The 22872-nt window shown below is 40.7% G+C and overlaps 1 protein-coding gene across 8 annotated transcripts in view; it reads left to right on the forward strand.

Annotated features, from left to right (window-relative positions):
* Window positions 1-22872, forward strand: part of NCOA2 (nuclear receptor coactivator 2) — a 273963-nt gene that overhangs the window by 120197 nt on the left and 130894 nt on the right. The window contains exon 3 of one of the 8 annotated variants that reach the window (XM_040994513.1): window positions 19463-19558. The exons of the other annotated variants lie outside the window; for them this stretch is intronic. The gene's annotated coding sequence lies outside the window, so the exon portion shown is untranslated. The remainder of the gene's footprint in view (window positions 1-19462; window positions 19559-22872) is intronic. 8 annotated transcript variants of the gene reach the window in all.

Here is a 22872-nt window from a genome sequence, read left to right on the forward strand (position 1 = left end):
GGGAAAATTCAGAACTGAGTTTCAGTGGACTTGAGCCTTACTGTTGAAGCATTGGGTGTATACCTAAAGCTTCGTTCTCCATTGAGTGAGTTAAGTTCAGTTTTTAAAAGCATGAAATTTATTCAGAAATCATAATAAGTACTATTCTGCTTTACTTGGATTAATTCATTTGATATATGTGACAGTCCTATGATATGGCAGTGATGCTCTTTCATAATAGAGAATTAAAGCTTTCAGAGGTTAATACTTTTCCACAGGTAACACAGCTAGTAACTAGTGCTTGTCTGAACTAGTCTGGCACCAGGGCCCAGAATGTTAAATTTTTCTTTTCTTTTCTTTTTTTTTTTTTTTTTCCCCAATGTGTAATAAAAGAAGTAACATAGGAATAGAAGCTGCAACAGCTGAAATAGAGATGAAGGATTTGTGGCACTGCTGATTGGGAGAGATGGGCCACATATATCACCTCATTAGGTCTCAGTGTCTTACATTTGGACTTAAATTGAGCAATAAATATACCAATTATGGAATCTTTGACATAAATGTTATGTTATTGAAATATACACAGAATTGAAAGCCTGAGACTTATGTGGTTAAGACAGTGAAGAGAGAGAATAAATAGTAGTTTAAAATATTAGTTCCAGGTGAAGGTTTTGGACTCTTTAAGATTTTATCATATTTTAAAATCAGAGTTAGAGAAGTGGGTGAGGGAAGGGAGCTTCCATATACTGGGTTGCTTGAGGTGGCCACCATGGCCCAGGTTGGGCCGGGTCAAAGCCAGAAGCCAGGAGCTTCTTTCTGTTCTCCCATGTAAGCTGCAGGGGCACTTGGGCCATCTTTAGGTGCTTTTTAGGGGCCACCAGCAGGAAGCTGCATCATTGGTAGGGCACCTGGAACATGAAGTGGCACTCATGGGATTTACCTGCTATGCCACAGTGCCAGACCCAGAAGTTGATTTTAAAAATAGCTGCTTCTGGGTCTGGCACTGTGGCCTAGTGGTGAAAGGCCTGGTCTTGTATGCGCAGGGATACCACGTGGGCACCGGGATGTATCCCAGCTGTTCCACTTCCATCCAGCTACCTGTGGCCTGGGAAAGCAGCAGAGGATGACCCAAAATCTTGGGATTCTGCACCCACATGGGAGGCCTGGAAGAAATTCTTGGCTCCTGGCTTCTGATTGGCTCAGCTCTGGCCATTGCAGGTGCCTGGGGAGTGAATCAGCGGATGGACGCTCCTTCCTGTCTGTAATTCTGACTTTTTAATTAAAAAAATAAATAAAGCTCCATGTAGCAGAAATGGTTAGCAATTCTCTAAAGCTAGGTAGGCTAGCTCTTCATTCACTGATGATATTTCATTTATGCTTCAAATAGGAAGTCAAATATAAAAGTAGTTTAACCAAAAAGAAAATATTTTACTAAATACATGTATTCTAACTAGCAATTTTGTTGTTTATTTTTTTCCAGACATCATATATATTCCTGCTACTACAGCAGGGCAATAAATGCCTACTATTTGTATCTTATGTAATCAATAGTGACATTTTACAATAGAAAGATTTCATGACCTCCAGAGATTATTTAACATGGAACCAAACGGTTTTATAGCTCAAGTATTTCTGTAGAGACTCTTTCCTTTGGTTCCTTAAAGACTGCATTGTTGTCACCCATCTAAAAGGCTAACAGATCTTCTTAAGATGTTCTTTTGGGGAATGGCCAAACCTATTGAGAACAGCCTATTAACATCTCCTGGGTGAGTGAGGGAGTGCCAGACGTCTTTCTTGCACAGTAACATGTCTTTTCCTAATTTACCTATTTATCGTAATTGTGAAAGTCTTTTAGGTTAAGAGTAAATATTCTTATTTTCTGGAGAGTAGTGTGCAGGTAAGAGTGCAGTCAGGTGTGGTGTACAAAGAGTAACCCAAATTCCACATAAACTTCTGACTCCAAGTCCATTGTTCTTGGTGTGTAGATGTATACATCTCATGAAAATGTTGCGGTTCGTTGAAGCTCCAAGGCATTAATCGTTTTGTGTAGGAAAATTGGACTATACGAGAATTGCCTTATTCATCTAACCGAAGAGTTAGATGTTGTGTTTTTTACTTGCTCTGGGGTGAATGCACCCATTATCTTGAAGAAGCTTATAATGTGTTGAAGTTGAGATATATATATATATATATATATATATATGTAAAATACATATAATATATATAAACAGAAAGACCAAAGCCATGTTTAACTTGTATGTATGCATGTAAGTATCCTATGAGTGTCCCAAACTGTGTCTCCTATTACAGAATAGGTATCTTATAAATATTTATTGGGTGAATGAGATCAAACCAGGTGAATTGGTTAGGGGGAGAGTCTTTGGAGGAGATGAGACTTGTGACAAGGCCATGGAAGACAGCCAGAATTTCAATAGCCAGAGAAAGGCAATGCTGGAGAACGTGCCCAGGCAAGGGCACAGCTCTGACAGAGATGGGAATGAGCAGGGTCAGGCCTAAAGTAGGACAGCTCAGCCCGAGAGCTGTTTGTACAGAGCAGAGGAGGCAGAGCCCTGGGCCTGGTTGTGAGCCTAGGAATGCTGGGTTTAAATTCCTGCTACTGTGAGTGATGTTACCCAAGAAGGATTGTGTTCTGGACTGGACTAGAATATGTGATTTTTAACTTTACTAAAAATTGGTGACTTACTCTCCCAATTCTCATTGCAGATTTAGTATTATAAATTAGCATTTGATGTTAGAAGATTTGTTTGAGGACTTAATTTTTAAAAAAGATTTATTTATTTATTTCAAAGTCAATTACTGAGATAGAGGGAGAGACAGACTAAGGTCTTCCATCTGCTGATTCATCCTCAAGATGGCCCAATGGCCAGACCTGAGCATATTCCAGGTCTCCCATGTGGGTGACAGGAGCCCAAGCACTTGGACCATCGTCTGCTGCTTTCCCCATTCTTTAGCAGAGAACGCGATCTGAAGTGAAGCAGCTGGGACTTGAACCAGTGTCTTTATGGGATGCCAGCACTACGGTGAACTATTAGCTTGCTAAGCTCCTGTGGTACTTGTGTGTGCTTGATCTTTTGCCTCCCTTCTTGCCCCCCCCCCCCCGCCATCTCCTACCAAAGACTTAATTTTTAACAACAGCAGGAAGCGGAATCAGGAATGGAGCCAAGGTTCCAACCCACACTATGATGTGAGACATGGTTTCCCAAGCAGCTTCTTAACCACTGTACGAAATGCCTGTCCCTTGATTTTTAAAACAAAAGGAAAATGGTAGAACTAGTGGTGCGGTCATATCAAACATGCAACAATGAGCTGCTTGCTCACTAAGGATGAAAGAAATACAGCCTGTGTTGGATCAAGCAAAATTCCAGTGGCCTTCTCAGACCTTCTTTCCTCCCCTCAGTTCACCACTCACTGTTTATTTTCCCTTCTTGAACAAGAAAGTACTTGTATCTCCCCAACTTCGTGTGAAGTGATTTAAGTTTTCCTGTGCTGCAAGGTAAGCTTAGGACAGCCTCATCTTGTGTCAGAGTTCCTGGAATCAGTCCCTCCAATTCTGCCTCTGCTTCCTGCTAACGTACCTAAGAGGCAGCAAATGATGGCTCAAGTTATTGAGTCCCTGACACCCATGTGGCCACTCAAATGGAGTGCCTGGTTACTGGTTTGGGCCTGGCACAGTCCCTGCTGTTCCCAGGGACAGAGAGTCCCTGAGTTCACTTTGGAGAGTGAATCAGTAGGTGGAAGATAATCTCTCAATCTCATTCCCTCTCCTCCTCTCCACCTGCATTCCGCCACCCAGCACAGGCCTTGGTGCCTTTATTTCCCCTCATTCAGCCATTATTCCTGTCTCGGGCTGTGATTCAAGGAGCTGCAGTAACACCGATTTCCTTTTCCCACATCAGGAACCAATTATCACTACTTTGGCTGTCCTTTCTCCTCCATGTAAAAGTACATTAATGTGTAAGGTTTTAAAAATCCATATGGGACTCCTATCGGACCACAGGATTGGACATATTAATTACACTGTGTCTGTCCTTAATCATTACAGTTACATGAAAGTTAATGTAGTATATATTGTAGTGATTAAAGAGCCAAGTTAGACTCTGAGTTTGAAATCAAGCTCTGACATTTACTATAAAATGGGGATAATATAAACATGTGCTTCCTAGGGTTGTTATTAAATAAGATGTGTGTAAAGTGCTTAACACTAGGCTTAGCACTTGCTAAACCCTCAATAAATATTAGCTGTTCTTAAAATTAATTTTGAAGCCTTGGCATTTAGAAAGTATTATGGTGTAAAGTGCTTGCTCATTTCTTTGCTGTAATTTTTCATAATATCTGCTGTATGTACTGAAGCTTTCAATTTACAAAATGAAGACTCGGCTTTTTTTCTGCAGTGTTTTGCCACCATATTTATTTGCCATATGCTTCCTTTTTTGTCTTTTCTGGAGCAGGTATCTGATTTTAGTCTTTGTTCATTTTTCTCTGTGAAAGCCTCTTACTGTGTAAGCAAGGGGAAAGGGTCAGCTTTGAAGATTCACCTTATTTGTATAAGATGCTGTTTTATTTTTACCGTCACCCACATAGAGACTCAGAAGGTGTGGAATTACCCGCAAAATAGTTCCTTTGTTCACTTACCAGTACATGTTTCAGAAGTTAGAATGATTCTTTCCTTTTTGGTAGGTTCTTTGTAAATATTTTTAATTGCAAATAATTTTAATATTTTTAATGTAGTAATTTTTAGCTAGAAATTCGTTTAAAGTCTTTTTTAAAGGAATAGTATTTCTAATCTTTCAAGTGCTCTTGGTTATGATTTAAAGGAATACACTGAGAGCATTTGATATCTTAAAAATGGGAGCTGGATTTTAGTGCACTATTCAATAATTATTTTTAATAATTGTATCAGTGATACTTAGTCCCAGAGGTTAGATACTTAAAACTTTTGAATTGTTCATGATAATGCTCTTAGCAAATGATCGGGTGTGTGCCTCACTTGGCACTAAGTGTGGTTTGGTCCTTCATCTTCATTAAACTCTTTCAGAGTTAAAACTCATTTGAAAGAATCAATCAAAAATAATAGCATAGAGATATTATGACTGTCAGCATACATTCGTATGTTAACAGCATCCAAGCTTCCAGACAGTTAGCCTTTGATTCTGCTCTAGATACTTTTGTTAAGAAGAAAAGAATTAGGGTTCTGATTTTTATTTCCTTGTAGATATTGAGTGTAAAAAGGATGAGTTATGGAAGTTGTCTTCTCAGGTTGTCTTCTCACTTTATATTTGACTCATGCCTCTGACTAATAAGCTTGTTTTTAACACCAAATTAGGGACCTACTGTGTTAAATGTGTTCATTATTTACTCATTTTAATTTATATTTGCCTATGAGATGGTGATTCGCAGTTATTGAAACATGTTAAACATTAGAATGCTCTGTTGTTCATAATTGGGTTTGCATTATAGGATAAATTGAAGATAGTGGAAACTTCCCCTAGGGAGAAGTTAGTGGAGGAGGGCGGCTGCTGAAGAGATGAAGAAATCCTAGTCTTTGCAGAAGGGTTAGAAGATGATGGATGGGGAGAGTCTGCAGAAGCGAAACCTAAAGATTTTGGAAACTGTGATTGAGTTTGATGACTGAGAAAAACCAGGAAGGGAAGTTTGCTGGATGACCAATGAAATGAGAAGTAGCAGATAAGGGGGAAAGGGGTTACTGAGACAGGTGGGGAGTTGGGGTCTGGACACATCTGGGGCAAGAGGAGAGGTTACTGGGTGGGCACTGGAGCTGAGGTGGTTGTTGAAGCTGGGGGTATACATTGGCTGATCATTGAAACTGCAGCAGCAGATGACATTTCAAGGAGTGGCCTTTTAACAGAGAAGAAAAAGCAGGGGTCTAGTTTAAGACATGCTATATTTTAAGAGAACATGACAGGTTTGGATGGCAAGAAGAACAGATTCAGAAGTCAGAGAAGCAGGACTGTGGTCTTGGAAGGCAAAGAAAGCATTGTAAATGGGGTCTGAGTTAAGGCCAGTTTGTGAGAGACTTAAAGGAATGGTCAGCAAGGATGGTTTCTCTGGTTCTCCTGTGGCCCAGCAGCCTCCTACCACATTTGGAAAGGAGAGGGGCACTTTGGATTGTCACAGTGATTCAAGCTGTGCTATGTGGCTAAAGATCTTGCCAAAAATAGGAGCCTTCAGTGCCCTCCCTGACTTGCTCGCCTGCCTCACTCCTCCTGTTTTTTGTCCTGTGCTTATCACCATCTATGGTGATACTGCATTGTGTGTCTCTGTTTACTTATCTTGTCTCCCTATAGACTATTAGGTCAGCAAGGAAAATAGGGATTTTTATCTGGTTGTTTCAGGGATATATGCTGTATCTTAAGCAGTGCCCAATCTCCAGTGAGCAGTTGTAGAATAAATGTATAGAAATCATATGATTTGAATATCCTGCCAGTTAGAGCAGATATACCAGTTGCATGGTAATAAATGAAAAATCATAATATAATGTGTCTTTCTTGCCATTTTTTGCTTTAGTTTGTTAAATGTGTTTAACCTGATGTATTTGAGTAGGATGGCTTCTTTGTGAAGAATGGCACTTGTTTATAATGAAATTACCATGTTTAAAGGGAAAAAATTTTTTTAAAATTTATTTATTTATTATTACAAAGTCAGATGTACAAAGAGGAGGAGAGACAGAGAATAAGCTCTTCCGTCTGATGAATCACTCCCCAAGTGAGCGCAACGGCCGATGCTGCGCTGATCCGAAGCCGCGAACCAGGAACCTCTTCCAGGTCTCCCATGCAGGTGCAGGTTTCCCAAGGCTTTGGGCCGTCCTTGACCACCTTCCCAGGCCACAAGCAGGGAGCTGGATAGGAAGTGGAGCTGCCAGGATTAGAACCAGCGCCCATATGGGATCCTGGCGAGGACTTTAGCCGCTAGGCCACGCCACCGGGCCCTAAAGAAAAAATATTGAAAAGAACAGTTCTAACACTGCTTCTTCCTGACTTGATCTTACTGCTTAAAGCAGCTATGGTGTTTTTTTTTTGTTTGTTTTTCTGCTTGTTTGCTTGTTTGAAAAAAAAAAATTTATTGGAAAAATAAATATACAGTGAGGAGGAGAGATTCACTTCCCAAGTGGCTGCAACACCCAGAGCTAAGCCAATCCAAAGCCAGGAGCCCAGAGCTTCCTCCTGGTTTCCCGTGGAGTTGCAGGGTCCCAAGGCTTTGGGCTGACCTCCCCTGCTTTCCCAGGTCACAAGCCAGGAGCTGGATGGGAAACAGGGAGACTTGGAAATGAACCAGCATCCATTTGGGACCCTGGCACATGCAAGACAAGAACTTTATCCACTAGTCTATTGTGCCATGCCCCCTTAAAGCAGCTATGGTGTTAAATTGCCCTTGTACAACGATGGGGTAGCTATCATGGTCCATGCACAGCTGTGGCTTTTTCTGAAGAAAGGTTCTGTCACTTACCAAGCTGCTTCCTTTCCCTGCCCCTCTGCTCTACTTGTTATCTCTCGGAATAGCAGAGAGTATGATTTGAGTAGAAACGTAGGCCACCACAGCAGAATGAGAGATGGCGAGAGGCTTTCTAGGCTGGGAGACTTCTCTTCCTGGAAAAGATCTTCTTACTAACAAAGCATTATACTTTTTTTTCTTAGTTTCATTTTGTTTGAAAAAAGCAAAAATCTTCTATATGCTGGAAACCTATCCAAATGTCAGCAGCAGCCGGGACTGAGCCTGGCCAGGCCCAAGCCAGGAAGCCAGTACTTAGTCTGGGTGTCTCATGTGGTTGGCAGGAACCCAAGGACTGGGGTCGTCATCTGTTGCCTCCCTGGTACACTTTAGCTGGGAGCTGGAGCAGAAGCAAATAGCTGGCACTAGAAGCAGACCCTCTGAAGTGAGGTGCGGAAGTCCCAAGACTTAGCCACTACAAAACACACATGCCCCTAACTCGAACAGTTTTTGTTTAAAACAAAATAAAGTTCAAAGACATATTCTTCATTTTTGCTATCAGTTTACTCCAAGGTCAAGAACCATGGAGTTTAGTCCATCACTGAGAATTTGGCCGGATCATTACTCATGTCTGAAACGGGCCTAGTGAAAAAGAAGATAGCCTCTTGCTGGCCAGAGACTCTAGTTCCACTCACAAGCCAGCTTGTGCTACACATCTGCAGATTGTGGCAACATACCCCTTCTTGCTAGCAGAGCTCCCCTGGATTTTTTCTAACCCTCGCCCCCCCATTTCTCTCTCACTCTCATCCTGGTGCTAGCATGGCAAGCAGGCTTCATCATGGTGCCAGCTCCTATTGATTATAGCGGTTGCCTGGAGTGTGGTATTGAGAATTGAGAGGCCCCACGTAGGCTCAGAAGTGCTTAATTAGCAACGCCTGCTGGGCTGGGGGCGAGGAGGTATTGGCAGCCCCTGTGCCATGCACTTGGTGAATTTGAAGCCTTCCATGATAGGATTCAGTCTTGAGGCTCCGAGTCTCATTTTATGTCACCATACTTTTGTTTTTGAATTAATGTGTACCGCATTTCTTACTCCATAGTAAAACAGAAATAAACTAGGAACCATCTATTACCTTGAGCTATATAACAGTTACCCATGTGTCCTTTCCTTGGCTTGCTTTAGAAAACTTAGCTATATAAATAGTTCAAAGCTCTCTTATTTCTGGAATAAGTATATTGCTTGAGTTCTTTTTTGCTTAGTTGATATATGGTTCTCATCTCTGGTTTTGTAAACCTGGCAGGAAAATGGAATTCCGAAGCAATTCCATTTCTTGACCTACTGAAGGCTTTCCGTGAGTTGCTGGAAGCCTTGGGCTCACAGCAGGTTTGCTGTAACATCCTGGGAGGTTGGGGTCAGTGTGGAGCAGTTGGGAGTGTCTTGCCCTTTGACTTGTCTTACTGCCTGAGGGTCAGTCCTCAGTCCTAGCTGCTGAGCTCCTAAAGGTGCTTCTTGCCTTCCTTGCTGCCTTACTTGTCTTTCTTTTGCCCCTTCCCCCCAATTTCCCTTCTTTCTCCCCTTCCCTTCTCCTTTCTCCCCTCTTCCTTCCTTCCCTCGTTCTCCGTTTCCCCTTACCCCCTCCCTCCTTTTCCTTGCTGCTGCTTAGGAATTGAAATTAAGTCTCTCCTATTTTGGTGGCAAACGCAGTAATCTTTCATTGAGACAGTAATGGCAGTGTTGAAAGTATAAGCAGAACTTTGAGAAAAAGATGTTTCGACATTTTATAACTTAAAAAATGCATGCACTAGAGATATTTTTTTAAAGATTTATGTATTTTTATTGGAAAGGCGGATATATAGAGAGAAGGAGATATAGAGAGGAAGATCTTCTGTCCAATGGTTCACTCCCCAAGTAGCCGCAATGGGTGGAGCTGAGCCAATACAAAATGAAAAACCCGGAGCTTCCTCCCAGACTCCCACACAGGTGCAGGGTCCCAAAGCTTTGGGTCATCCTCGACTGCTTTCCCAGGCCTCAAGCAGGGAGCTGGATGGGAAGAGGGGCCGCCAGGATTAGAACCAGCGCCCATATGGGATCCCGGCACGTTGAAGGCGAGGACTTTAACCACTATGATATCACACCAGGCCCTAGAAATCTTTGAACTCTATAGTACAGGGGCCAGCTGCAGCATAGCTGACCACCTGTGGTGCCGGCATCTTATTCGGGTACCCATCCCATGTAAGTCCCGTCTGTTCTGCTTTCCACCCAGCTCCCTGCCATTGTACCTGGGAAAGCAGTAGGAATCAACCCTGATGTTTGGGTCCCTTCACCCATGTGGGAGACCTGCAAAGTAGCTCCTGACTCCAGCCTTGCCCAGCCCGTTTGATTGCTTCTGATATCTGGGGAGTAAATCAGCTGGAACATTCTTTCTCTCTTGTCTCTCCCTCTCTGTCTCTGTATACCCACCTTTCAAACAAATAAATAAATCCTAAAATTTATGATCAAAATTATGGTAAAATGTATATAACATAAAGTTTCATTCTAACCCTTTTAAATGTACAGTTTGGTAGTGTTAATGTGTATTCTTATTGCTGTACTGCCATCACCAACATCCATCTCCAGACTTTTTAATTCAACGGAAACTCAACCTACAGTCCTTGGAAATCACTGTTCTCATTCTACCTGTATGAATTTATAGCTGTACCATGTTGTTAAGGTTCATCTGTGTTGTAGCATGTATCCAATTTTTCCCCCTCTTAAGTCTAGTAACATTTTGTCGCTTGCATCCCTTTAGCAAAATGTTATCATTGATTCTCATTGCTTGGATTGCTTCTGCCTCTTGGCAGGAATGGCACTGTGAGGGTACCTGGACCTAGTTGTCGAGGTGACAGTGACTATTCAAAGTGCCACAAACAATGCAAGAAGTTTCTAGTTTCTCCACATGCACGCCAATCCTTGTTATTTTCTTGCTTTTTGATAGTAAACATGCTTGACAGAGATCTTTGGCCACACATGCGAGGGTTTTGGACTGTATTTGCCTCATCATTTCTCATGGATGTGATTACTGTAGCTTTCCAATCACTTTCCATAGCTGAAAGATCGTTTCTCCTACATAATTTCTGACCATGTTCTATAACTTGGTCTTACTTTTCTGCTTATTCTTGTATGAGTCCTGAGAAGTTATTTACTTCTTACATGCAATTGTAGCTGAATAAGTTTATTAGATAAATTTTAAAAGGAACAAAAGAGCTACAAAGTACAAATATTTTGCATGATTATAAAAAACTGTGACTGTGAGGCTTTAAGAACAGAGCTCCTTTCTCCCCCGATGACGTTTGCCATTATGATTGTGGTTATTGCTGCCTTCCTCATAATATAGGTAAATAATTTTAATAATATTTTGGGAAAAAAGTAGACAGTAAGGAGAAAGCAAAAGAAGGGTGCAAGGAAAGTGAAAGAAATCAACTTTAAAAGGCATTTATCAAGTCACACTTGAAGTTGATCAGATTCACTACAGGGTGCCAGGAAGCAGTTTAGCCACAAATGAACATAAAACACATAAAACACTTCGCACCTTTGTCACAAGTGCCTCTTGTGTTTGTGGAAATTTGAAGTAGATGAATAATTAATAGTTTTCCCCAGAATATAGCAAGTATCTGCACAAAGTTTATTTGTCTTTTGACAGTTCCAGTTGAGTGGTCCACTTGGTGAGTAAATGAAAACTTAGTGTGGTCTCTGTTGAACCAAATTGCCAGAAAAGACCTAGAAGCCTTCCTCTCCGTGACCAGTGCAGCATTTTTAGGATCCAGTGGGACCAGGGAACAGACTGATGTCCTAGGGTCCATGAGGTCACGTTCTTTGTCTGCATTTGGGAGAAGTCAATACTTAGGGGAACCTGAAATCAACCAAGTCAGAAGAGCAAATCTTCTTCATTTGCAAGAGTTAAGGATGGCAAGAAGTTGTGTAAGACCTTAGTAATCCACCATCAAAAAAATATGCTGCGGCAGGAGTTTGGCCTAGTGGTTAGGAGACCCATGTGCTACGTCACAGTTCCTGGTTCCAGTTTCCTGCTCCTACAAGTTTCCTGCTCTCTGTTGGTGTATTTGAGAATGAATCCATAAACGAGGCGTAGGAGAAGTGCAGCACTGTGTCTCTGCTTTCTCAATTAAAAAAAAAAAAAAAGAAAAAAAAAACGAAACCTAGTCCTTCCTACATTTAAAAAAAAAAAAAACACAGAAGCAAAAACCAGTATGGCCTAATGTCTGTCTTTGGTTACTTTTTGGCCTCCTTATAATGATTTGGCAGAATTTCTCTACTTATTATGTAAATGTTTGGAGTCTAGGTGCTTGGAAATTCTCACCGGAGACTGGAGTTACTGCCATGTGAGAATATGAAATGAATGACTATAAGGGCTGCAGAACTGAATGGCGCCCACATTCTGTGTTTGTCCACAGTTTTATAGTACTAGTAGGCCATAGAAACAGTCTGAGACTTAGGAAGTAATAATGCTAATCTCCAAGGGCTGGATTCATCCATGAATCGGATTCTGTGGCATATAATTATCTCTGAGCCTTCAGCTTTTTGGGAAGCTTTAGGTTTCTAAGGTATGTACCTTGAAAGACCACTAGCGTTTTCATTAATTTTGGTTACCAGGTCACCTAAGAAATTCAGCTTTAACCTACTGACTTGAAAGAATGAAGAAAGCTTTTAGAGCCAACTCACTTGAATTGGGTTTACATACGCCCTCCCTGGGAAGAGTCTAGAGCTGTAGTTTGAAGCCTCTGCAGTCCTTGGATGAGATACAAATGGAACTGTAGTATGCTATTTGTATATTATTTCATTTCATGAAGAGGGAACATGACAGAGTGCTGTTTAGAAATCTTTGCTCTCTGCAGTCCTTCTCAGCCCTCTTTTGTGTGGGTATAATCTGCAGCAGTAGTATCATAAACAGTGAGCTCTGCTCTTTGCATAAGCCTTTTGCTGGAAATAAGCCAACAAACTGGCACTTGCTGCTAGCTTATTGGCACAGTTGGCCCTTCTCTGAGGCTCATCTTCCTCACTATTAGATGAATGAAGCCTCTGGTTAGCATTAGGAGACTGACCAGACAGGACAGTTTAAGATAGGCCTTTTCTTCCACCCCTGGTGTACCTCCTGAGGGAGGAGGCCAGGGCCCCACTGATGTTGTAATTCTAGGTGGATTCATGCCCGTTGGGAGCAGCAAATTCAAATATATGTTGTGACTTTTTATTATCTGTGAACATTATTCATTACCTTAAAGATATAAATAACAAATAGATCACCTATCGCATATTTCATCAATTTGAAAACTCTGATATTTAGCTTATAGCAGAATAACAGCACTGATAGGTTTATGAAAAAATGTTACAGCTGACTTAAAAGTTTGTCCATGCTGTGCAGCTTGTGAAACATGTCACTCTTCTTTTCACTCACATAAATAAATATGTGGCCATAGCGTATAAATAAAACTTTCCGAAGAGTTGCTGCCTTATAGTACAGTGGTCTTAATTTCTATTTTGACATTTGTGTTACAGAAATTTAGAATGCTATAATAAATTCCCATGTACCCTCCACTGGTCTCAGAACTCATCAGCATTTGACTGTATTTTCAAATATGTGAGCATTACTAAAAGGCAATTAGAATGGAAATGACCTATGGTTTCATTTGCCTTAACCTGTGATAATCATTTTGTGTGGTCTTCGACTGCTGTAATGCACAGGATACACAGATGACTTCTCTCTTTCCTGCTTAATATTGTATCACACTAAGTGCTGATCATTGCTGTCATTAATTGATGACCAGGAACTGAGCTAACTTTACCGATAACTCAGAGAATCTTCATCATCATCACCACTACCATAGAGTATAGAAACACTACCTGACTATTTGTTCATAAGATACTTACAGGTGAAGTTTCTCAGACCTCCTTTATGCCGTGTATAGATTCAAACTAAAACCTAACTCTGAGGAATACACACACACACACACACACACACACACACACACACACACACACACACGCACACTTTCATCCTTTACAGGGAAGCCTCTTGGAAAATTATTTTTTCATGTTGCTACATAGTCTTGCCCTTGTAAGGGAAAATACCAGTACATACATTATGACAACTTGCTACAAGAAACAACACCTGGCCAGATGCTGACCAGGATGCAGAGGGGTGAACGCTGTAGTGTCTCCACGTTTCTACCTGTTACTGGAGAAAGGAATGCCTCTGATGAACTCAGCTTATCAAGTCACAGCGCTAGGCAAGACCCACCCTGGCCAGCTGCTGCTTGAAGGCTATTTGTGTCTGTCTGTCTTTTTCTTTTTTCTTTTCTTTTCTTTTCTTTTCTTTTCTTTTCTTTTCTTTTCTTTTCTTTTCTTTTCTTTTCTTTTCTTTTCTTTTCTTTTCTTTTCTTTTCCTTTCTTTTTTTTCCTTTCTTTTCTTTTCTTCCTTCCTTCCTTCCTTCCTTTCTTTTTCTTTCTTTCTTTCTTTCTTTCTTTCTTTCTTTCTTTCTTTCTTTCTTTCTTTCTTTCTTTCTTTCTTTCTTCCTTCCTTCCTTCCTTCCTTCCTTCCTTCCTTCCTTCCTTCCTTCCTTCCTTCCTTCCTTCCTTCCTTCCTTCCTTCCTTCCTTCCTTCCTTCCTCTCTTCCTCTCTTTCTTTCTTTCTTTCTTTCCTTCTCTCTCTCTCTCTCTCTCTCTCCCCTTCTTTCCCTTTCTCTCTTATGCAAAGTCAGATATACAGAGAGGAGGTGAGACAGAGAAGAAAATCTTCCCTCCAATGATTCACTCCCCAAGTGACCACAATGGCCAGAGCTATGCCAATCTGAAGCCAGGAACTCTTCAGGGTCTCTCACGTGGGTGCAGGGTCCCAAGGCCTTGAGCCATTCTCGACTTGACTGCCACAAGCAGAGAGCTGTGTGGGAAGCAGGACTGCCAGTATTAGAACCGGTGCACATATGGGATCCTGGTGTGTTCAAGGTGAGGATTCTAGCCCCTAGGCTACTGTGCCTGGCCCCTATTTGTGTCTTCTGACACACCAGTCATCCTGGTGGAAATCTGTCCTGTTTACCTCTATGGAGATTATGCAGGGCATGCACAGAAACGGATCGAGGATCTTTTAAGAACCTTCTTGGAATTCTGTTTACCACAAGCTGCAAGCTGGAAAGAACTCTAATGTTCATTAACAGGACAATGGATAATAGATTGCACCAGAGATACAGGGGAAAAAATGATATTAGTGTGGAAACAATGGTATTTCCAACTTTCCTATAGCCCTTGACCCTTTATACTGTAATCAACTAAGTAAGGTTATTTTTAAAAATAAATAGATTGAAAAATAAAATAAATTGTGACTTCTGCATACAATGGAATATCTGATGATAAAAAGGATCTCACACTATTAATACACACAGTAACAAGAATAAATCTCAAAAGCTTTATGGTAGAAGTAGCTAGAACAAAAGACTTAACCATAAGATTGCATTTACTGGAAGTTGTAGATAGAGTAAAACTAATCCTTGAACATGTTGGCTGCTGGCAGACGTGAAGAGATGGCAATTGCCCGAGAATGGGCAGGGCAAGCCTTGCAGAGTGATGTGAGTATTCTCCATCTTCATAGCATCACTGGTTATATAGTGCATTTGTCAAGTGTCTCCACTCTTGAGCTTTTTTTTTTTAAGATTTATTTTTTTTTTTAAAGATTTATTTTTATTATTTTTTCATTGGAAAGGCGGATATACAGAGAGGAGAGACAGAGAGGAAGATCTTCCATCCGATGATTCACTCCCCAAGTGAGCGCAACGGGCCGATACTATGCCGATCCGAAGCCAGGAGCCTCTTCCGGGTCTCCCACGCGGGTGCAGGTTCCCAAAGCTTTGGGCCGTCCTCGACTGCTTTCCCAGGCCACAAGCAGGGAGCTGGAAGGGAAGCGGGGCTGCCGGGATTAGAACCGGCGCCCATATGGGATCCCGGGCGTGCAAGGCGAGGACTCAACCACTTACGCCACCGCGCCGGGCCCTTAAGATTTATTTTTATTATTATTTTTTTATTGGAAAGACGGATATACAGAGAGGAGAGTCAGAGAGGAAGATCTCCGTCCGATGATTCACTCCCCAAGTGAGCGCAACGGCTGATGCTATGCCAATCCGAAGCCAGGAGCCTCTTCCGGGTCTCCCACGCGGGTGCAGGGTCCCAAAGCTTTGGGCTGTCCTCGACTGCTTTCCCGGGCCACAGGCAGGGAGCTGGAAGGGAAGGGGGGCTGCCGGGATAGAACTGGCGCCCATATGGGATCCCGGGTATGCAAGGCGAGGACTTAACCACTTGTGCCACCGCGCCAGGCCCGAGCTTTTTTTTTTTTTTTAAGATTTATTTTTATTGGAAAGTTAGATTATACAGAGAGGAGGAGAGAGGTAGATATTACATCTTCTCATTCACTCCTCAAGTGGCAGCAACAGCCAGAGCTAAGATAATAGTTGCAGCAGAGCTAAGATAATAGTTGCAGCCAGTACTGAGCCAATTCAAAGCCAGGTGCCAGAAGCTTCTTCAGAGTCTTCCCCACTAGTGCAGGGTCTGTGGGACCTCCAAAACACAAACTGGCGCCCATGTGGGATCCCAGCTCATGCAAGGCAAGGACCTTAGCCACTAGGCTACTGTACCCGGCTCTGAACTTTACTCTTTTTTGTTTTTTAAGATTTAGTTATTTTTATTGCAAAGTCAGATAAATAGAGATGAGGAGAGACAAAGATCTTGCATCCATTGATTCGCTCCCCAAGTGACTCTAACAGCTGGAGCTGCGCCAATCTGAAGACAGGAGCCAGGAGCTCTTCTGGGTCTCCCATGTGGGTGAAGGCTCCCAATACTTTGGGTTGTCCTCAACTGCTTTCCCAGACCAAAAGCAAGGAGCTGGATGGGAAGCAGTGCTGATTAGACCTGATGCCCATGTGGGATCCCAGTGCATTCAAGGCAAGACTGTAGCCACTAGGCCACGGCGCTGGGCCCCGAACTATATTCTTAAGAGCTCCATACTGCACTGAATATAGATTATGCCTCAGTTTTTAAAGCTTCGACGTTAACTCTATTGTGTCCTTGCTTTAACCTCTCTTTGGAGTTTTGGATTGGAGAATGAACTGCAGTGATACATAACCATTGTCATAAAGCATTAAAGATAAAAACAACTCTACAAACGATGTAGTCTAATTTCCTTATAAACACAAGAGCCATGGTGGAAAAAAAAAGTTGAAAATTGCTAATAATAAAATCTGCTGCAGCCACCTTCTGCAGTCAGAAAGGTTAGGCAAAAGCCACGTGTGTGTGTGCTAGCAGAAAGCATGGCAGAGGGACAGGTTTGCTAGCAGTCGCACATCGGAAAGTGTATGCACACAATCTGATTTGAGACATTTTACTAAGATGTGTTTGGCAGGATATCCTTTCTCACTGCAGTTGTTTCTGATCAGGGGAAGCACAGCATTTGCCACTGCCCATGATCTGGCTGCAACTTAATTTGTAAAAGCTGCCTTGTGGTTAATAAAAGACACATGTTGTCAGTGTCAGCCTCCCACCATGGACATGATCTGTAAGGTCACCGAAGATTTCATGACCTTATGTGCAGAGAAACAACACGTTTGGATAGGCAGCTGTCATAAACCTCCCTCTGCAGCTTTTAGAAAGTTTTCTCGTATGTCCTGACCTTTGCATTGATTGCATAGGATACCCTGGCTGGTTACTGATTCTGGACCTCAAGTGCATAATGAAAACATTTAGGTAACTGTTAAAGTCATTATGACTTTTTTGAACAATTAGTTCAGTTTCCTTGAAAATTCTGAATTGTGCTTTGGATTTTTATTATGAGATGTGGCCATGTACTGGTATTTTAAAATTGAAATTGAAATTTAACCCCCAAAACCTTTGCTAATTTCTTTGCTCAGTTCTTTATGGAAACAAATGCTTCCTGATATTCCCCTAGCTGATCATTTCAGACTGCTGCTTCTTAGGAGTTCTTTTCATTGATTTAAGGAAATAGTATGCACCCTCTCCGTCCTGCCTGAGCAGTTTATCTCTTGTTAATATTGTTAGAGAAAGCGGAGTTTTTGAATTAGAATTGCCAAATTCTTTACATTCTGAAAAATCCTGTGTTTTTTTTTTTTTCCTGTATGTACGTGTACATAACCTTCATTTGGCTTTGACAATCCCTTCTGTGTAGTTGTCTCTGTAAGAATTCTTGATCTTTATTTAAGACTATGATTTTGTCTTTGTTTACTTACGAATAATGCAGTTATGTAGAATAGTTTGGTGAGATTTGAAAAAAAATCTCCTGGTATTAAAGCAATTATTCCTTAAAATATTTATGAACCAAAGGACTGATATTCTCTGAGACATCTAAAGGAGTCAGATTTATAGAAACAGAAAGTAGAATGGTGATTGCCAGTGGCTGAGGGTGAGGAGGAAATGGGGTGGTGTTTAATGGTTAAAGAGTTTCGGTTTTGCAAAATGAAAAAAGTTCCGGAGGGCTGTTGCACAACAGTGTGCATGCAGTTGAGGCAACTGAACTAGACACTTAAAAAGAATCAGGATGGGTGTACATTATACGACTGAAAGCAGAAAAGCACATAAGGAAACCAGTTGTAGCTACAACATGTAAAATCCTCCTGAGTTCTTTGAGTCTCACATAGCTTTTCCCATTCTGTGTTGTCTATCAGCATGTGTTTCTTCCCCAGCAGCTCTTCACCCTGCCTGTTCCTCAACCTTGGATGGCCCTGAGCCCTCACATTTAAACTCCTTCCCCAAGTTGCTTGCTTGGTGGATTAAAAAGTGAAACCATGCCAGAAGATGAAGTTGGCATATAACACAGTCTGCTGTTTTGTTGTCTGAATGCAGCTTCCACCTGTTACTTAGGTACATCATCATCATCATCATCATAATAGTATGATGGAGCCACTGCTGGGTTAGGTGTCTTGCTGGTGTTTCAAAATGTGTATATAGCTAACCACACTCAAAGCACCATTTGATCATTATTTTGTAAGATTGTTTTGGCCATGGGAGTGTGTTTCTTCTTGGAGAAATTTATGAATTACTTGATAAGGACACATTGATAATAAACACATTTTGGTTTAAAAAGTATGCTTATGTGTATTTTACTAATACAGGAAACTAATTTCTAGCATGTGGATGGCTTTAATGTCTGCAACGTGTTCACTATGGCAGAGTGGTATCACTTGGCAGGGCTCAGGTGAGCACACAGTTCCTTCTGACTGTCCCACTCTGCGTTTTTGGTCATAGCAAGTGCTTGCTGCGGGTGAGCACTGGTGTACTCCTCCTGGTGAGAGACTGGAAACAGATTGTTTAAAGCAGTTGTCTTCACCAGCAGATCTAGAAATTGTATTTTCATTTCAGGGTATACCTTTTTTGTTTGCAATGAACATGTCAAGAAGAGTAAATAATTTCAGATATGCGTATGCGGGAGCATGCGTTCACTGCATTTGCATGTGTGTGTTTGTGTGAGAAAATGAAAGGCTTGAGTAGGAGACTGTGAGAGAGAGAGAGAGAGAGAGGAAAAAGACATCCCCTTAATAGCAGGAGGGGGTAGAGGCTTACTCAGTCTATTATCATAAAGCTCTGCTAATGTAGCTTCTGAGTCATGTGACTGCAGAAAAGGCTATTATCTCAATGAAAAGGAAACCAGTTTTTAGAGCAAGCAATAGAATAGAAGCAGGAAGAATTTTCGAGTGTTCCACCATGCTGGATTGTCAAAGGGGGATCTGTCTGATCAGCAGCGAAAAACCGGATTTGTGTGGCTAGTTTGTCAGCTATCGTTAGAAGCAAATGATAGAGGCGAGAAGCAGCGGGGCGCCCAGCATGTGCTTGGGTTTACATCAAGGCGTAAAGTGGGTCTGGGTTAATAGAGATTTATCTCTGAGGCAATAAATGTATTGCTAATTGTGGAGCTTTTTCTTTTTCTTTCTTTTTTTTTTTTTTTTTTTTTTTTTTTTTTTTTTTTTTGCTGTGAAGAGTGATGTAGGGTATTTGTATTTCCATTTCTGGTGAAGATCAAGAGAAGCCGCTGAGCTCTGGTTTGAACTGCAGAAGCCTCAGGACAATTACAAGGTGTGTTTCTGAAGTGCCCTGGCTTAATATTTGATAATGTTGTCGGAATTCCGTGTGCTTGTGGATTCGATGTGCGTGCGCATTGTGGAAGGGAGAACTGAGTGTGACAAGCAGGCAGTGACAGCGTGCTCAAGGAATAGACAGGCACAGCGTGACCCGAATTGATTGCCGCTCCTTATTTCTTTTGTGTTTATTTAGTACTTCAGAATTACTTGCAGTTTCTTTATGTGGCCAAGTTCTGTGTCATGCTTGTTTTTAGGAAATGTTTTGGAAATCATTGACTAAAATTCAGGAAGAGAATCATAATCCTCAAGTTAAAAAAAATCATTATTATTAAGGAATAATGTAACTAACCTTTGTATTTTTGTGTAAGTTAGGCTTGAATTGGAGCTTTGCGGTGACTGTGGAATCATTTAATTTTCGATTAAGTAATAAACCAGGCTTTCTTTTTTGGTCTGAGATCATGACTGAATGATTTTTTCTTTCTTCTTTTTTTGAGTGACATGGCTTTATATATGGTACCTAAGTTTCTCTGATGCTTACTTATGCCATTAAATGGAGAAATAATTGAAATGACATTGAATTCCTCTTAGCACTGTACTTGCCCATTTTTGCTCATGCTAATGCTGTTAACTCTGTGCAGTCTGCGCTTTCCCTTAGCCCTGAAGGGTGTAGCACTAAAAATCTGTACTGAAAGAGAATCATAAGCTTGATTTAGAAAGGGTTAACTATCGCACAGTGCACACTGGATAAATAAATTTGTTAACACGTTTGATTTAACTTTTAGAGCAAATGCACTTGACTCGAGTTATGTACCTGTTTTCAGATCACATAGATTTATTGTGTGAGGTTTCCTTTTGAAATTGACATAGGAGGTTGTATCTACTAGGATATTTGCGAAATGTGTAGACAGTTTAATAAAGAATGAATTCCTTTTTTTTTTTTACAGAAGATTGAGTGTAGCTCAAATATAATTTTGAATTGTATGAATTGCAAGAGTTTCTTGCCCTGTAATGTCCACAAAACCGTGTAGTATTGTTTAAACAAAAAATAGCTGAAACCTTAGTGTAGTCAATCTGCATGAAAGAAAAAAACTTGGTTCAAGTAAGTCCTTAATGAAAAGCTTTACAATTCTGCAATTAAAGCAAGCAAACAAACAAAAAACTAGTATATCTCATTTTCTTCAAGTAATCTGCAGTCAGGATTACACTCTGGGCTCATCCCCAAAGGCACTATCATCATGTGTTAACTATTTTTTAATAATAAAACTCTCCAGGCTGAAAGGTTTAATCTTTTATTTGTTTTTCTTTGTATTTGCTTGTTGATTGTAGCTTTACCTAAAAAAGGCCCAAGGATTTTGGGATAATTCAAGATGCTTCATTGAGCATCTACTATTCTCTTTAAACTCTGTGAAACACTTTGGGGAAAACAAAGGCCAGCAGGATATTCATCCAACAAGATTGCTTTTAACTGACCCTGGAGTTCAACCACAATACATGTGATTATCCTGACTCTGAAGTGAATTTTAAGTGGTTAAAAGGGAGTTTTGTGCGAAACTTCCTGGTCTGCTCAGAGCAAATTTTGCTGGTTCCTTAATGACTTTCCTTAGGAGCTGCTTTGGATGAGCGTTTCATCTGATCTGCATGGGTGCAGGTTCATACTTCTTTGCAACATTGCAAACACATTTGTTCCACATGCAGTCTCCTAGAAACTAGAATGTTTTCTGTTTCTGATAATATTGTTCATCTCTAAGTGATCTCAAATATTAGTCCTTCACAGTCTGAAAATACCTAAGTGCATTCATATGTTGTGTTATCTCAAATTGTGTACCCAGTTTTATTCTTGAAGTTACAAGACCCACATTTTGATGTCAGTGTGGTGTCTTAACAAGCCAGGTGATGAGCTTGCAGATCCTGCTGCACTTCACAATTCCAGCCACAATAATTAACCACAAATATTATAATCGGGTCTGATCTTGTCAGGCCGAGGGGATTTGTTTTTTGGCATGATCTTTAATTTATAGGAAAGATGGAATAAGAAAAGGTGGAATTAAAAGTGCATTCATTTTGTAAACTCAATGAAGTCTGTTTGGAACACCTTTTTGTTGTTTGAGAAAGTTTGGGATGGTTAGGGCAGAGCTGTAGTACTATCTGTCTTATAGACACAGTTGAAATTGTCTGAAAGCCAAGGGGATATAAAATTCATGAGGTGAAACAGCTTGTAGTAGGCAGCAAGTTTTTCTAGTGTACCTTTTTACAGATTGATGGTAAAAACTGTCTTTGTGGAATGCTGAGAACAGTTTAGAAACAGTTGGCTGATCCCGTTTCTCTCGCAGGTGCTGCAGTCCTTGACATTAAGAGGAAAGACTTGGCATTTTCTGGTGGATGTTTTAGTTGCCCCAATCGCTGTTTTCCCCCAAGTTCATAGTAAACATGCAGGACAATAATTTGTAATGTAAGTCTCTGATATAGCATAATATAGACATGCATTTCCTTTAATTTTAGAAATAACTTAGTAGTGATTACAATAATCTTGACTTTGAATGAATTGTTTCTTAACAAATGCAGATTGAGCAATGAGAAAATAGATGTTTGATTTCTTCAAATTATAAGATTAAGTTAATTAGCTGCAATAAAGGATCATAAGAACATATTGTGAGACTTGCATTTAAGATGTATATTTTGTTCTGTAAACCCTTGCACCAAAATAAATAATAGATCAGATTGAAAATTCATCAAATAAGAACTTTTTAAAGGTGTTTATTAATTGGTCTTCTCAAAATTGATTTTTTATTTTTTTGCTGTATGTGAATGTCCTTTTTGATTTTTTCATTTTTTTTTTTTTAAATACGATCTTACGGGTTTTCTTTCCACATTTTTAAGGACATTAGCCAGGTAATATTGGTTTCCTAAACCATGAAGTGAAATTTTTTGTATAGCCTCTTGTTCTACATGCCAGACTGCTCTGTGTGGACATTAGATATAACTCATTAGTCCTCACAGTGATACTGTTGTGCTATTACACGCCATTGGCCTAGTGAAGTCGGAAAAGAAGGCCCAGAGAAGAGTGCAGAGGTGGCTGTCCAGGCTCACACAGTTAGTGAGCAAAGTGGGGCATGATACAAGCCCAGTTTGTGAGGCCTCCAGAGTTGAGTCCCTAAATTGCTGTGGAACCAAGATTCAGCTGGTATTTTGGGATGAGGATGAAAGGAACACAGGAACAAGGATATAACTATTAATACAAAATGATTTTTGTGTTTCTTACTGCTGTTAGTTGTGATAAACTTCTGTCTGCTTGCAAATACATTAAGAGTA

Source organism: Ochotona curzoniae, unplaced genomic scaffold (genome assembly GCF_017591425.1).
Source record: "Ochotona curzoniae isolate NIBS_2020 unplaced genomic scaffold, NIBS_Ocur_1.0 contig_1071, whole genome shotgun sequence".
In the NCBI taxonomy this organism is placed as follows: Eukaryota; Metazoa; Chordata; class Mammalia; order Lagomorpha; family Ochotonidae; genus Ochotona; species Ochotona curzoniae.